This window comes from Brachyistius frenatus, unplaced genomic scaffold, assembly GCF_029030835.1.
Source record: "Brachyistius frenatus isolate BFR_SWC_R1_liver_20210118 unplaced genomic scaffold, ASM2903083v1 Contig_433, whole genome shotgun sequence".
Lineage (NCBI taxonomy): Eukaryota > Metazoa > Chordata > Actinopteri > Embiotocidae > Brachyistius > Brachyistius frenatus.
This window is the reverse complement of record NW_027211032.1, coordinates 137,547-150,751: the sequence shown is the minus strand read 5'-3', so window position 1 is coordinate 150,751 and position 13,205 is coordinate 137,547. Positions and strand designations below refer to the sequence as shown.

Here is a 13,205-nt window from a genome sequence, read left to right as displayed (position 1 = left end):
TCCTGCTGAACTCTCCAAACCATATGAAAAATGGCTAACTGAGCTGCCTCAACTTAAACATTTACAGGTCAGTAGATGTTTGAAACTTGTAGATTTTGGTCAAGTGGAAACAATACAGTTGCATAACGTCTGTGATGCCAGTGAGCATGGGTTTGACACTGCCAGTCAACGGTTCAGGGATAGTTCATGTTGCTTTAGTGATGGGAAAGTCCAGAGTAACACCCCTCAGAAAGATGACCATCCCCAGACTTGAGCTTACAGCAGCCACTTTAGCTGTACGAGTTGATCGGATGTTACGCTCAGAACTACAGCTAAATCTTCAAGTGTCAATTTTTTGGACCGACAGTCAGTCTGTACTTAAATATATCGGCAATCAGACCAGGAGATTCCACACCTTTGTGGCCAATAGAATTACTGTCATTCATGACTTGTCGAATGATACTCAATGGAGATATGTGGACTCCAAACGAAATCCCGCAGACGATGCTTCACGGGGATTAAACATCGAACCTTTTCTGAAGTCTAAGAGATGGCTACAAGGACCAGAATTTCTGCAAAAGGAGGAATCACAGTGGCCAAAGAACCCAGGCATAATGTTGCAAAGTTCTCTCTCTCCAGATGATCCTGAAGTGAAAAGGGATGTGATTGTGAACACAGTGAAGGTGGAGGAAAAAAGTCCCACTAGTAAACTGATTGAGTACTACTCAGATTGGAACAGCCTGAAAAAAAGCTGTAGCATGGATACTGAAGTTGAAAAGCTTGCTCTTGGAGATCACTCAAAGAATGAAGGTGACAAATTCTGGATTGCTGCCCAGTAATGATCAATCACTGAAGGAACGCGCTATGAACCTAAAAGTGACATTCGGTACAGATCTGACGGTGGAAGATATGGAAAATGCAGACAGGGCTATACTTGCATTTGAGCAACAGCAACAATTTACACAGGACATTACCCTCCTTGAAAGAGGAAAACATTGCTGAAAAGACAGCCCTATATTAAAGATGGATCTAATCCTTGATCAAGATATCCTGAGAGTGGGGGGAAGGATCAACAGATCAGCTATGCCAGTAAGTGTTAAAAAAAAATCCCATAATCTTACCCAAAAGATCAGAACTCATTCTAAGACACATACACACCAAAGTTAGTCATTCTGGAAGAAATCATATGCTCTCAAAACTAGGAAAAAAGTACTGGATGTCCTCTGCAAACTCTTCAGCACGAAAGTTCATCAGAAACTGTGTTTTCTGTAGACGAATACAGTCTAAAGAAGGAGAGCAAAAGATGGCAGATCTCCCACAGGACCGTGTGATGTCAGATTTGCCACCTTTCACCAGTTGGCATGAATTATTTTGGACCTTTTGAAATAAGGCGAGGTCGGACCAATGTAAAACGGTGGGGTGTAATCTTCACTTGCCTTACTAGCCGTGCAATCCATCTTGAGGTGGCTAGTAGCCTGGACACTAACTCCTGAATTAATGCAACACGCAGATTTCTATGTCATAGAGGTACTGTAAAAACCATCAGATCTGATCAAGGTACAAATGTTATTGGTGCACAAAAGGAGCTTGAACGATCATTAAAGGAACTAAATCATGATAAAATCCAAAGGAATCTACTCCAAGAAGGAATAAAGTGGATATTTAACCCGGCATCAGGTGCTCACCATGGAGGTGCATCGGAAAGACTCATTAAGTCACTCAAAAAAATGCTGTGCTCTGTGGTAAGAGAACAAGTTCTGGATAATGAGGCCTTGCAAACAGCCTTATGTGAGGTGGAAGCAATAATGAATGATAGATCCATCACAACAATAACAAATGACTTGAATGATGTAGAACCACTGACACCGAATCATCTGCTTCTACTCAAAACTAACCCTGTCATGCCTTCTGGACTATTCAAGAAGGAGGACCTGTACTCTAGAAGAAGATGGAGGCAAGTACAATATCTGGCTGATCTTTTCTGGAGAAGATGGGTCTGAGAATACCTTCCAATCATGCAACAGCGAAATAAGTGGAACAGAGTTAGAAGGAACTTTCTATCCAGAGACCTTGTTGTTATTGCAGATGATTCAGCTCCCAGGAACTCCTGGGTTCTAGGACGGATTCTAAAGACCCTGCCTGGAAGTAAAGGACTAGTCCGCAGTGTCCTAGTTAAAACTAAAACAAGTGTTGTACAGAGACCTGTCAACAAACTCTGTCTGCTCCTCGAAACAGAAGAGTAGCTGGACAGATACTTGTAACAGTAGCCTGATACATAAACTACAAGATGAACTTCATCTATGGACACTGAATGTTGAAAAGGAATGAAGTACACGATTATGTGGGTTTGAATATTGTCTCTATTTATTAATTTGTGTAATTGATATTTTTTAAGCAATTAGGGGATGGAATGTTAGAGACATATTTTGTGTTGATAACAAATTATATTAGAATTTGCTTATTTACTGAGGTAATGTAAATCTTTCTTTTGACTTATGAAATGAATATGCTGAATTAATTAGTATGTATTAGTTGTGATTGACAAGATGATTGTCAGCTGATTAGCAGCTGGTTTCCAGCTGATTAGCAGCTGTGATAGGAGAGAAGGAGGACTGAGTTTTTTGTTCTTCTTCACCAAACATGGAGGAAACGTGAGGAAGGGGCATCGGTAGTCTTTGACCTCACGTTACAACGAGAATGTTTTGTAAACTTTTTTTGATTAATGTGAGAATAAACAGAACAACTGAACCGGCGACTGCAGCGTTATGATTTGGAGCGGTTTAACGTGTGAGTCGAGCGGAACTCTATTAAGATGGCACAGATTAAATGAAAAGGACACGGCCACCACAGTTCTTATACATTTGATCTGTTCTTTATACATTTGATCTGTTCTTTATACATTTGATCTGTTCTTTATACATTTGATCTCTTCATATGCATCTCATTTCTTTTTTATATTTTTAAATGTTCCTGTATTTCTGTTTCCATGTGAAACACTGCAGGTAATTTTCTTGCCGTGAAGCACTTTGAGCTACATTTCTTGTATGAATAAAGTGTAATTATTTATAATTAAACAAAACAATAGGCTGTATTAAAATGATTGTCTATTATGTGTAAATTCCACACTTCTGCTTTATTATTCTTATCTCGTGCTTTGAATGTATTCATCGTGATGATCTTCTTCAAAGGCTTTTATAGTTCAAACATCCATGTTTGATTTCTGCCACGACTGAAGCGTTACTGCAGGTTGTTGGGAGCCGAACTGGTCTGTAGCAGAGCTGCAGTACACTGAACGTCCACCAGGTGCGACACCGCCCCCACGTTGCACGTCGACGCACCCAGCTTTGGGTGGAGTTTAAGCACCAGCACTTCCGAGAGCGGATAGGGAGGGGAACTGAGAAAAAGTCGCTTTCTGGCCCTTTCCCTTTGCGGAAAAACTTGATTTTTTTGGCGGAGAATAATTGGAAAACAATTCTGGTTCTTCAGCATTTTGAAGGGTCGCCGACGGGACTGGACTCAACGCGCTCAGGTCAGACTGAATATTTTTTGAACTTTGAAAAGTTTGAAAGGTTTTCAATCAAGAAGTCATTGACGTCACCAGAGACTCGGTTGTGGAAGCAAGAATACTTTTATTCCCAGACGGTTCCGTTATAATGTTCAAACAGCACAAACCTGTCGTGTAATACAGGCTAGTTCACACAAACAGGAAAGGGATGCTAAATAACACGCGCCATGTAGATGGACAACGAAGTACACTCCGACGCACGCGCGTGCGCGCGCACAGCCACCGCTGAACGCACTGAGCGCTTACTGTCCTCAAACGGTTCCTGGAGTAGAAGTTCGCTCAGTTGGTATTCGATGATGTAAAAGTACGTGTTTGTTCCTTCTTATCGCATCTTATAAATGTTTTGCTGTCAAAGTTTCGTATTTTAAGGAAGTTGTGTTTCTGAGTCTGGAGGCTGTTTCCCCTTTTGACCTCCACAAGTTTGGCTGGAGCCTCGGCTGCAGGGGGTTGGTTAGGGTTAGTTAAGGTTGGTTAGGGTGAGGGGTGGTTAGGGTTAGTTAAGGTTGGTGAGGGGTGGTTAGGGTGAGGGGTAGTTAGGGTTGGATTCGTTAGGGTTGGGTTAGTTAAGGGTTAGGGTTAGTTAGGGTTGGGTTAGTTAGGGTTGGGTGAGAGGCTGCAGCCTCGGGGCTGTTGGGCGGTTAAGCAGCTGCCAGACAAGCAAGCAAGAAAATGTAGCCGCTGGGTGTAAATGTTTCAGTGCAGCCGAGGAAGCAGCCGGAGATTTAACCAACTAAAAGGCAGGTTTACATCTGAAGGAAAAAGGGAACTTGGTGTACAGAAGCATTCTGTGAGTTGTAGGTGCAGTTATTTGCTGCTGCATGAAATAACTGCCTTCAAGCATATATGGATGTTTGGTTTAATTGTGTGACAGTAAACCATCTCACTTCAAATGACAAACCACATTTCCTGTCATTTAAAAGTAGAAGACTGAAATGAACCACACCTCCCATTTATCATCTTGCCTTTCATTTCAAATTTCTTACATGAGTTTCTTTAGTTTTGGTTTGCAGTTCATTAATTTGTTTCTTTCTCAGTTTTTTTTGGTCTTTTTTAAATTTTTTTATTTGGACATGGTTTTTCTGGAGCAATCAGTTGCCTCAGCTTCTCTTCTACCGGTTTGATGAACATATCCTTCAAAGCAACCTGTGAGCAATGATCCCAGATCTCTGATGCTGTCGGCTTTAAGCTAATACAGATAAAACAGTATCGGACCGGTGCTTTACCAAGTTCCCGCATGTCTACAGATAACTGCTCCTCTTTCCTGAATAATGCATCTGAACTGAAACGTTATTTCTGCAGATCTTATCAATCAATTGGGTTTATCAGCATACGCTGTGCTTTTGGGCTGTGCTGTCTAGGCAGCATGGATTTCATAGATTGCTTTGTGACCTCACCTGAGATAATAGAGGATCCACTACAACATCCATTGGGGTTGAGAACTGCTGTTTTAAAGCCTCGAGTTCGGCATTTCTGGCGTCGCCATCTTGTAACTTTTTGTAATACTTTGGACGACTTGGGGAGGAGCAAAAGCAGGTGTATCTATCTATCTATCTATCTATCTATCTATCTATCTATCTATCTATCTATCTATCTATCTATCTATCTATCTATCTATCTATCTATCTATCTATCTATCGTTATATATATATATATAGTTATATATATATTTATATATATAGTTATATATATATTTATATATATATATATATATATCTATATATAGTTATATATATATATATATATATATATATATATATATATATATATATATATATATATATATTTTTTTATTTTGATTTTATACACTTTATTAATCCCCGAGGGGAAATGTCTTCGCTACAGCAGGGGGGCTCTCAGGGGGGAGCTGCTGCAGCAGGCTGCCACTAGCGCGGCGCCAGGTAACCTGACCTGAGGTGCATGTTTTTGGATGATGGGAGGAAGCCGGAGAACCCGGAGAGAACCCACGCAAGCACAGGGAGAACATGCAAACTCCGCACAGAAAGGCCCAGGAACGGATTCGAACCCAGAACCTTTTTTGCTGTGAGGTGACAGTGCTAACCACTGCACCACCGTGCCGCCCTAATTATATATATATAACTATAACTATATATATCTATATATATATAACTGTAACTATATATATCTATATATATATATATAACTATATTGTGTTATATATATATATATAACTATATTGTTATATATATAACTATATATATAACTATATATATATATAACTATATATATATATATATATATATATAACTACATATATATAGTTATATATATAACTATATATAGTTATGTATATAGTTTTATAGTTTATATATATGTATATATAGTTATATATATATAACATAGTTATATATATAACATATATAACATATATAGTTATATATAACTGATATATATAGTTATATATATGTTATATATAACATATAGTTATATATAACATATATTATATATATTATATACATGTGTATATATATATATATATATGTATATATATATAGTTATAACAATTATAAGCAGTGCCTAAGTGTATTTTCAGCATGACAGGGAGGCTAGTCCAGATTCCAGCTGTTTGTCAGTGAATACATGCTACAATTCCTGAAGACCCCAGCCGTGGTCCATGTCCGGCTTTCTACCTGCTCATTCAATTGATGGCTTTTAGTCCCTAAATTAGCAACAATGGGTTAGCCTTACCTGACCAGGTTCCCTCAAGATGAACTGACCTTAAGGTGGACCAGCTATTTTCATTTTAGTTACAATCTCAGCTACTTGCATAAGACAACAGCAAAATTAATGGCTGCTTAGTTGAGCTTAAATCATCACGTATATTAAAACCAGTCAAATTCCGCAATCTTTCGGTTTCCGCTTGCTGGAGTAGGTAATAGAAGGGAGACATTTGAACTCTGTGTGCTGTTCAAACCAGTGTGGTGACACCATTTAATAGCAAGCCAAATTAATTAAATGCAATATAGAATTGGGAATGATCTTAGTTGTGCCTTTCATGCAAATGCATTCATTAAACAGGAGTAAAACCTCAGGAAAACAAACACACCAGGAACTCAGTCAGAACGGGTGTAATGACTTACTATTCAAAATAGAAACAAAATAAAATGTCCACATTTCTACCACAAATATATCACAAATTATAATAATGCACTGGAACTGGTAATATCAGCTTTAAACTTGGCAAACACATGCTGTACCTAATGGATTGCAGCCAACATCCCACAGAGGAACACTCAGTAACTAATAGAACGGCTCAAAACTTTAATTGAAGTGACTTAATAAGATCTAATGCGAGGAAAAGCCAAACAAATCCACAAAAAACAACCCGCTTCACACTTAGCAGTCCAAAGGAGACCACCTCAGAGACAACACATCGATATCACTGTTACATAAAACTAGGTGGACCCAGTGTTGTCTAGATGAGTGAGTCTGTCAAATGTAGACACTAAAGTTTTTGATAAAATAATGGCTATTTGATTAGAAAATGTGCTCCCCATAACAATCCATGAAGATCAGATGGGATTTATTAGAAATAGACAAATGGTAGGCTACATAATATTTGCAGATTATATGATATTATATAATAATCTAACTCAAATTCCCAATCTGAAATGCTTGTGAAAGGCCTTAGACAGTGTTCAATTTAATTCAAATCCATTTTTTTGTTTTTTAAATTTTGCATCAAATCACAACATGAGTTATTTCAGGGCACCTAACATAGTAAAGTCCTGACGACAGAACCGTCCAACATTATAGAGAGAAACCCAACAAGTCCAAAATTCCCATGAGAGCGACCGCTGGGAGGAAAAAACTGTTTTTTATGTTTTAAATTTTTTTTAATTAAGGACTTTTAGAGTACCTTTCAACTCTCAAAGATTTCTTTTTGAAGTTCCTGAAAGATCTTCAGGCCTCTCAAGTTGGACATTTGGCCTGGAATACTACTTTGAGGGAATCTCTTGTCTTTACGACTACTTTTGTGAATTGGCTGTTGTTCCCAACCTTGGGCCTAAATCATACTGTACGAGGGTGGATGAAGAGGTTCAGGGACTGCTCCTGTTGAGTGTGAACAGTGCGCAGCACAGTGACATGCACAGAGCAGGAGGAAGCTATAAGCCTTGTCAGTAAGTATGCACGTCGTGGTTAAAACTCTCCGATGCAGCCACCTATGCTGTGTTCAGTTTGAGATTACTGAGTGCAACACTGTTTTAAACCTCTTATTTAGATTTACATTTAAAGGGCAGTTATTTGACCAAAAACGATTCAATTTCACATAAGAACTTTGTGAACTAAAGGACCTATCATTCCAATATTTCTTTATAAAATGCATCATTCCATCAGAATAATAATCACAAAACATTGGTAAAACAAAATATGAATGGATTTGAACTGCAGTTCTCTTAACCTTCCATTGTCAGTCTGTATCCTATATGAATACATTTTTATTTTGACACGTTCGTACTTTAGTTTCGTCCTGTTCGTCCATTTTAACCACGTTTCAAATTAAAGCTAAACTCGGAAGCATTACATTTTCCCCGCTGTCTGTCGCTAAAATGAAAATAGCTGTTCTGCCTCAGAGGTCATTCCACCGTAAGTGAGCCGGGTCGGCTCGCCTGTCCATTTAATAAGCAAGACGGGGACCGGGACTTGGGTTTTGAAGAATTGTGTTATTTGTTAAACAAAAAATGACAAATAGCTCAAACTGCTATATTCACAGAGCTCTACTTTATACTCTGCTCCAGTCTTATTCAACACACTTATGTTCATTCTCTCTTTCATGGCTGCTCACCACGTTGGTTAACAGGTTTTCTTCCGTTCATTCAGTTTAGGACCTGTGAAAAACCATGTGAGCACTGAGAGTGTTATTATGGCTGTGAAAACCGTGTCAATGTTAAAAGGCAGCTAGCATCAGCTGAATTGATATTTGTCATTAGCAGGTTTGATTCACGGTAGCCAATAAAAGTAAAATATTAACTTAACAGTTGTGGATGAATTTGTTGGGACCGCCATTGAAAATAAACCTGCATCATTCCTTTAAAACAGATGATAAAATTAAAAGCAATTTTCTTATCTATACCTGCATTCCTTTTGTATGTCATAGAGTAAAGCAAAGAAAAGATTAAAAAAAAAAAAAAACAGATTTATTATTTCTTTTTATACAAAGATAATCTAAAATGACAACAGGTTTGTGGGTAACCCCAGAAAAGTATATGTAATTGGATTATGGTAATATTTCCAACCAACTAATTACACATCGACAATTTTGTGATCAGTCATTTAAAATATAAAAGCCTATTTAAATGGAGAAAAGAGGTGACTGCTGTTTAGTATCATGGTGAACATGGATCAGAGGAGCTACAGGAGAGGGCAGTCTGAGGTCATCACAAACACTATCAATGTTAAAGTTGAGGGCTCCAAGACCATCTCAAGCAGCTTGATGTTCCTGTGAATATTATTAAAAAGTTGAAAGGGCTTCGGGATTGTAGATGAGCTCCCTGAATGTGGAAACGTAACTCCAGATTGAGTAAAAGCATAATGCAAAATGTTAAATAAAGAGCTAAGGAAAACTTCCAAAGAAATACAAGCTGAACTCCAAGGCCGAAGTACATCAGTGTCTCATTGCAACATCCGTCACTGTTTGAGCAACACTGGGCAAGTTGGCCTTCAAGGACCCTAAGAGGACTCCACTGTTGAAAGAAAAGCATAAAAAAAACACACTTGAATTTCGTTAAATAAACAGAATTCTGAAAGAAGGTCGGGTGGATAGATGAGGCAAAATTGGAGCTTTTTGGCTCGTCACATCAGCTCTATGGTCATAGCCGAAAAAAGGAAGCTTTCCAAGAAAACAACACCATACTTCCTGTTAAACATGGAGGAGGTTGAGTTATCACCGCTGCATCTGGCACAAGGAAATCTCAAAATGGGAGGTTTATGACAATTTGTTGTCATCATGTTAAGAACCAAGGAGAGATATTGATAAAAGACCAGACTGATAAGAATACGGATTAGTTAAAAATATAATTGTATTCATACCAGTTGTTACAGCTGGCCGCTGAAGTCCAAAATTGAGTGAAGATGCATAGTTTTCTACACTAACAGCATTACTGCATTTTAGACCAGATTTGATTCAACATTTACAAAAACACCAGACAGAACACGAAGCATTTAAAACGGTCGTAAACGGCTCTGATGAAATGCATCTCTGGTATTTTCCACCATGTTGTTAGAGGTGCTGTGTTTGGCAACACATGTGAGAAAAGGAAATGACTTGGTCAGTGAAAGCATGTAGGTGCTGCTGTTTACTTACAGTGACTACTTGTATTAAAATGTATATTTTACGATTCAGCTTTGTGATAGAAAGCAAAAGTGTCCAGTGTGAAATTGTTTGTGTGATCTGTGTTCATTAAAAGCTCCACGATGATCAATGTTAAATGAAGCTAGTTTAAATAGATCCAGTGAATACATGATCAACACGTCGTGTATAGACTGCTGGAAGCAGCCTACGGATACCAGCTCGGCCAGAGAGGTGTCGGTGTGTTGCATCACGGCCTACTCTCACACCAGTTAAGGAAGCGTGCTTATCATTCCAGTGTGCAGCATAGATTGGCCTGACGTGTTTTTAACTCATCCATATTTGGTTAAGACAACATGCGCTGCCACTACTTCAGCGCAAGAAATCATTTGTTTTAGACTGCAGCGAGTTACCGAGCCGGCGGCGGCCTGCAGAGTTCAGTTAGTGCAGAGAGAAGTCTGCGTTGTCGTGAGGCGCTACTCATTTCTTCAGATAAAGTTTGAGGGGAGATCGGCTCAATGTGCCCTCAATCATGAATGTTCATGACTCCCATGAATTATTAAATCTGGTTCCACAGCTGACATGCACACGGACAGACTGCTTTATATTTTCACGCTGAAACAGTGTTATTAAAAGATGAGGTGATGCAACACTGGTAAACATGATCCTGGCCCAACTTTTTTTAAACGTACAAAATGAGCATATATTTTAATAAAACAATAGAATTTCTCAGTTTTAACATTTGAAATGTTGTCTTTGTTCCATCTTCAATTAAAGAAGGGTTTACATGATTTGAAAATCACCGCATTCTGTTCCTATTTAAATGTTACACATTCTGGAAATGGGGTTGAATTTTGTACATTGTACAACAATGCTAGAGACATCAAAATTATAAAATGGCACTGTGGTGGTGGGGTGTGGTTAGCTCAGCTGCAGGGGGTAGAGAGTGGTTCAGGGAACGGTGCCGGGCAGGTTTAATGAGCACAGCTGAGCCGAATAGGGACTGATGAGCTCTCCCCTATAAAGGGAGCAGGGAGAAGAGGAGAAGCGGTTGCACATGGACATTGGTGTATGGACCGGGCAAATAAAGGCATTTTACTGTAGTAGCGGTAGCTACCGGGGTCTCTCCTGGACACAGATGACCCGCTCAGTCGTACGTTCGGGTGTAAAATGCCTTTATTTGCCCGGTCCATACACCAATGTCCATGTGCAACCGCTTTTCCTCTTCCTCCTTCTCCCTGCTCCCTTTATAGGGGAGAGCTCATCAGTCCCTATTCGGCTCAGCTGTGCTCATTACACCTGCCCGGCACCGTTCCCTGAACCACTCCTCCCACTCTCTACCCCTGCAGCTGAGCTAACCACACCCCGCCACCACAAGCACAAATGGAATTATAGTCCCTTTTCCCACTCTTATACTCGACCCTATTCGACTTTGGTACCGGCGGGTACTTTTCTGGACTTGGTTTTCCACTGCCAATAGTCCTCCCTCAACGTGTCATCGTTACTATAGCAACACCCCATGAAACTACAAGTTCATCATCTTCCACACGGCACACGCAGCCTAACCTAACAGGAACGCCAGCTCCACTTCAGTTAAAGTCGGGGTGGTTTTGCTGTTGCCATTAATCTAGTAGTCCGGTGAATGAAAACCCTTCGGCTGCTGTCGAAACTTTGCTCGTTAACAACGGCGGGTTTGTGCAGAATGTCCTACATGCAGTGATGAGTTGATTGGGAGGAATTTATGTGACTGTCCAGTCGTCTGTAATGTTTTCACGTCACCTTTGAATATCGACTCGTTCTTCATGGAACGTCCGTGGAGGTGATAGAAAATAGTTACAGGAACTATCCACAACTTTTTACCAATGGAAAACCAAAGCAGCATTTGAAACAGACTTATGTAGTGAACAGAAAACCAAACTGTAACATATTTTAGAAAGCAGCCGCCGTTTGCCTTGATGACAGCTTTGCAAAATATTGGCAATACTGTATTTGTGAGATCATTACCTGCAATAGTTTTTAATCAGGTGGGCCTTGTTAATTGTTTCTGTATTTGGTTCGATTGTTGGCCTTCTTTAAGACCATCAGTTGTGCTGCTGTACAGCAAATAGTGTCTATATTCAACGTCTGCAGTAATTCATATCGTGCTCAAATAAGTAGAAACAAAACAACGATCCAAGTCTGAGTCACATAGCCTGAAAAACAAATAAAAAAACGATATATCAAATACTTAGGATCGAAATACTTGTAGTCTGGACTGTATATTCCAAGCAGCTTTGTTTTTCCTGGACTTGATTGAGGTTTACAGACTGGAGATCCTCCGCTGCCACAGAGTTTCTCCATCCTTACATTCCTGTATTCCGCCGGGATCGGCTGCATTTAGTTGTAATGTTGGCTGCCAGTGACATAAGGCTGAATAAAGCCTCTCTTCTGTCTCCCCTCCCTCCGCCGGGGTTTTGATGCTGGTATTCCAGAGGAATGCACATTTGAATTCCTTCGCCAGGCTGGAGGTATCACAAACAGCGCTAGAGTTGGGGCATCATGCTGAGCTGCTATATACGTCCTGTAGCTTATTTAAAGGATACAGAAAGAGCTGCGGCCTCATTTATCAAACTGCACAGGAAGAGCTTTCAACAAGGTAAAAGATTAAGAGAATGCACCTAGTAGGAGGTTAGCTGCTGATGGAGCTGTAGTTGTGCCTTTTATGTTTTAACTTAAGTTAAATTAGACAAAGACTTTTCTCTGAAGTTGATTTGGTGGAACAGGTGTGGTAATGATTTCAACATCTCATCTCACTGAGGCTCTCCACACCTTCAGGCCAGCCACCTCTAGCTCTTGCCTGTTGTCGGGTCTTTCTTCTTAACGCTGGTCTTCAGAAGGTGAAAGTCAGACTGAGATAAACTGACTGAAACTTCTTCATGTGCTGTTTCTTTTGTTTTGACAGAGGTTCATTTTTCATACCTGAGCGTTGGCGATCGTTGTTATATTATTGCCATAGCTGGAGACGTTACGTTTGGATTATGTATCAGTCCTGATCTCACAAACGAGATATCTCAAGAACTGCCTTTAGAAAAGTACTTCAACCCTGGCAAATAGATTAACTTGATACCAATGATTAACTGATATTATGGGGGTCAAAGGTCGAGGTCAGTCTAACCCCCAATTTGACATTCAGATGAACACGATGTCTTAAGAACGCCTGGATGGAATTTCTTCAAATGTGGCACAAATGTTAGCTGGCCTCTAGGTTGAATCGATTCAAGTTTGGTGGTCAGAGATCAAGGTCAGAGGTCAGAGCTCAAGGTCCCTGTGACCTCACGTGCATCTCATCCGTCTGTCTGGTTGTCAAAATTCCTA

The 13,205-nt window shown here is 39.7% G+C and overlaps 1 protein-coding gene across 1 annotated transcript in view; it reads left to right on the top strand.

The window, feature by feature from the left end:
- The first annotated feature begins 3,361 nt into the window (after positions 1 to 3,361).
- tln1 (talin 1) overlaps positions 3,362 to 13,205 on the top strand; it is a 92,638-nt gene continuing 82,794 nt past the window's right edge. Inside the window, exon 1 of the mRNA XM_069725601.1 lies at positions 3,362 to 3,508. The gene's annotated coding sequence lies outside the window, so the exon portion shown is untranslated. The remainder of the gene's footprint in view (positions 3,509 to 13,205) is intronic.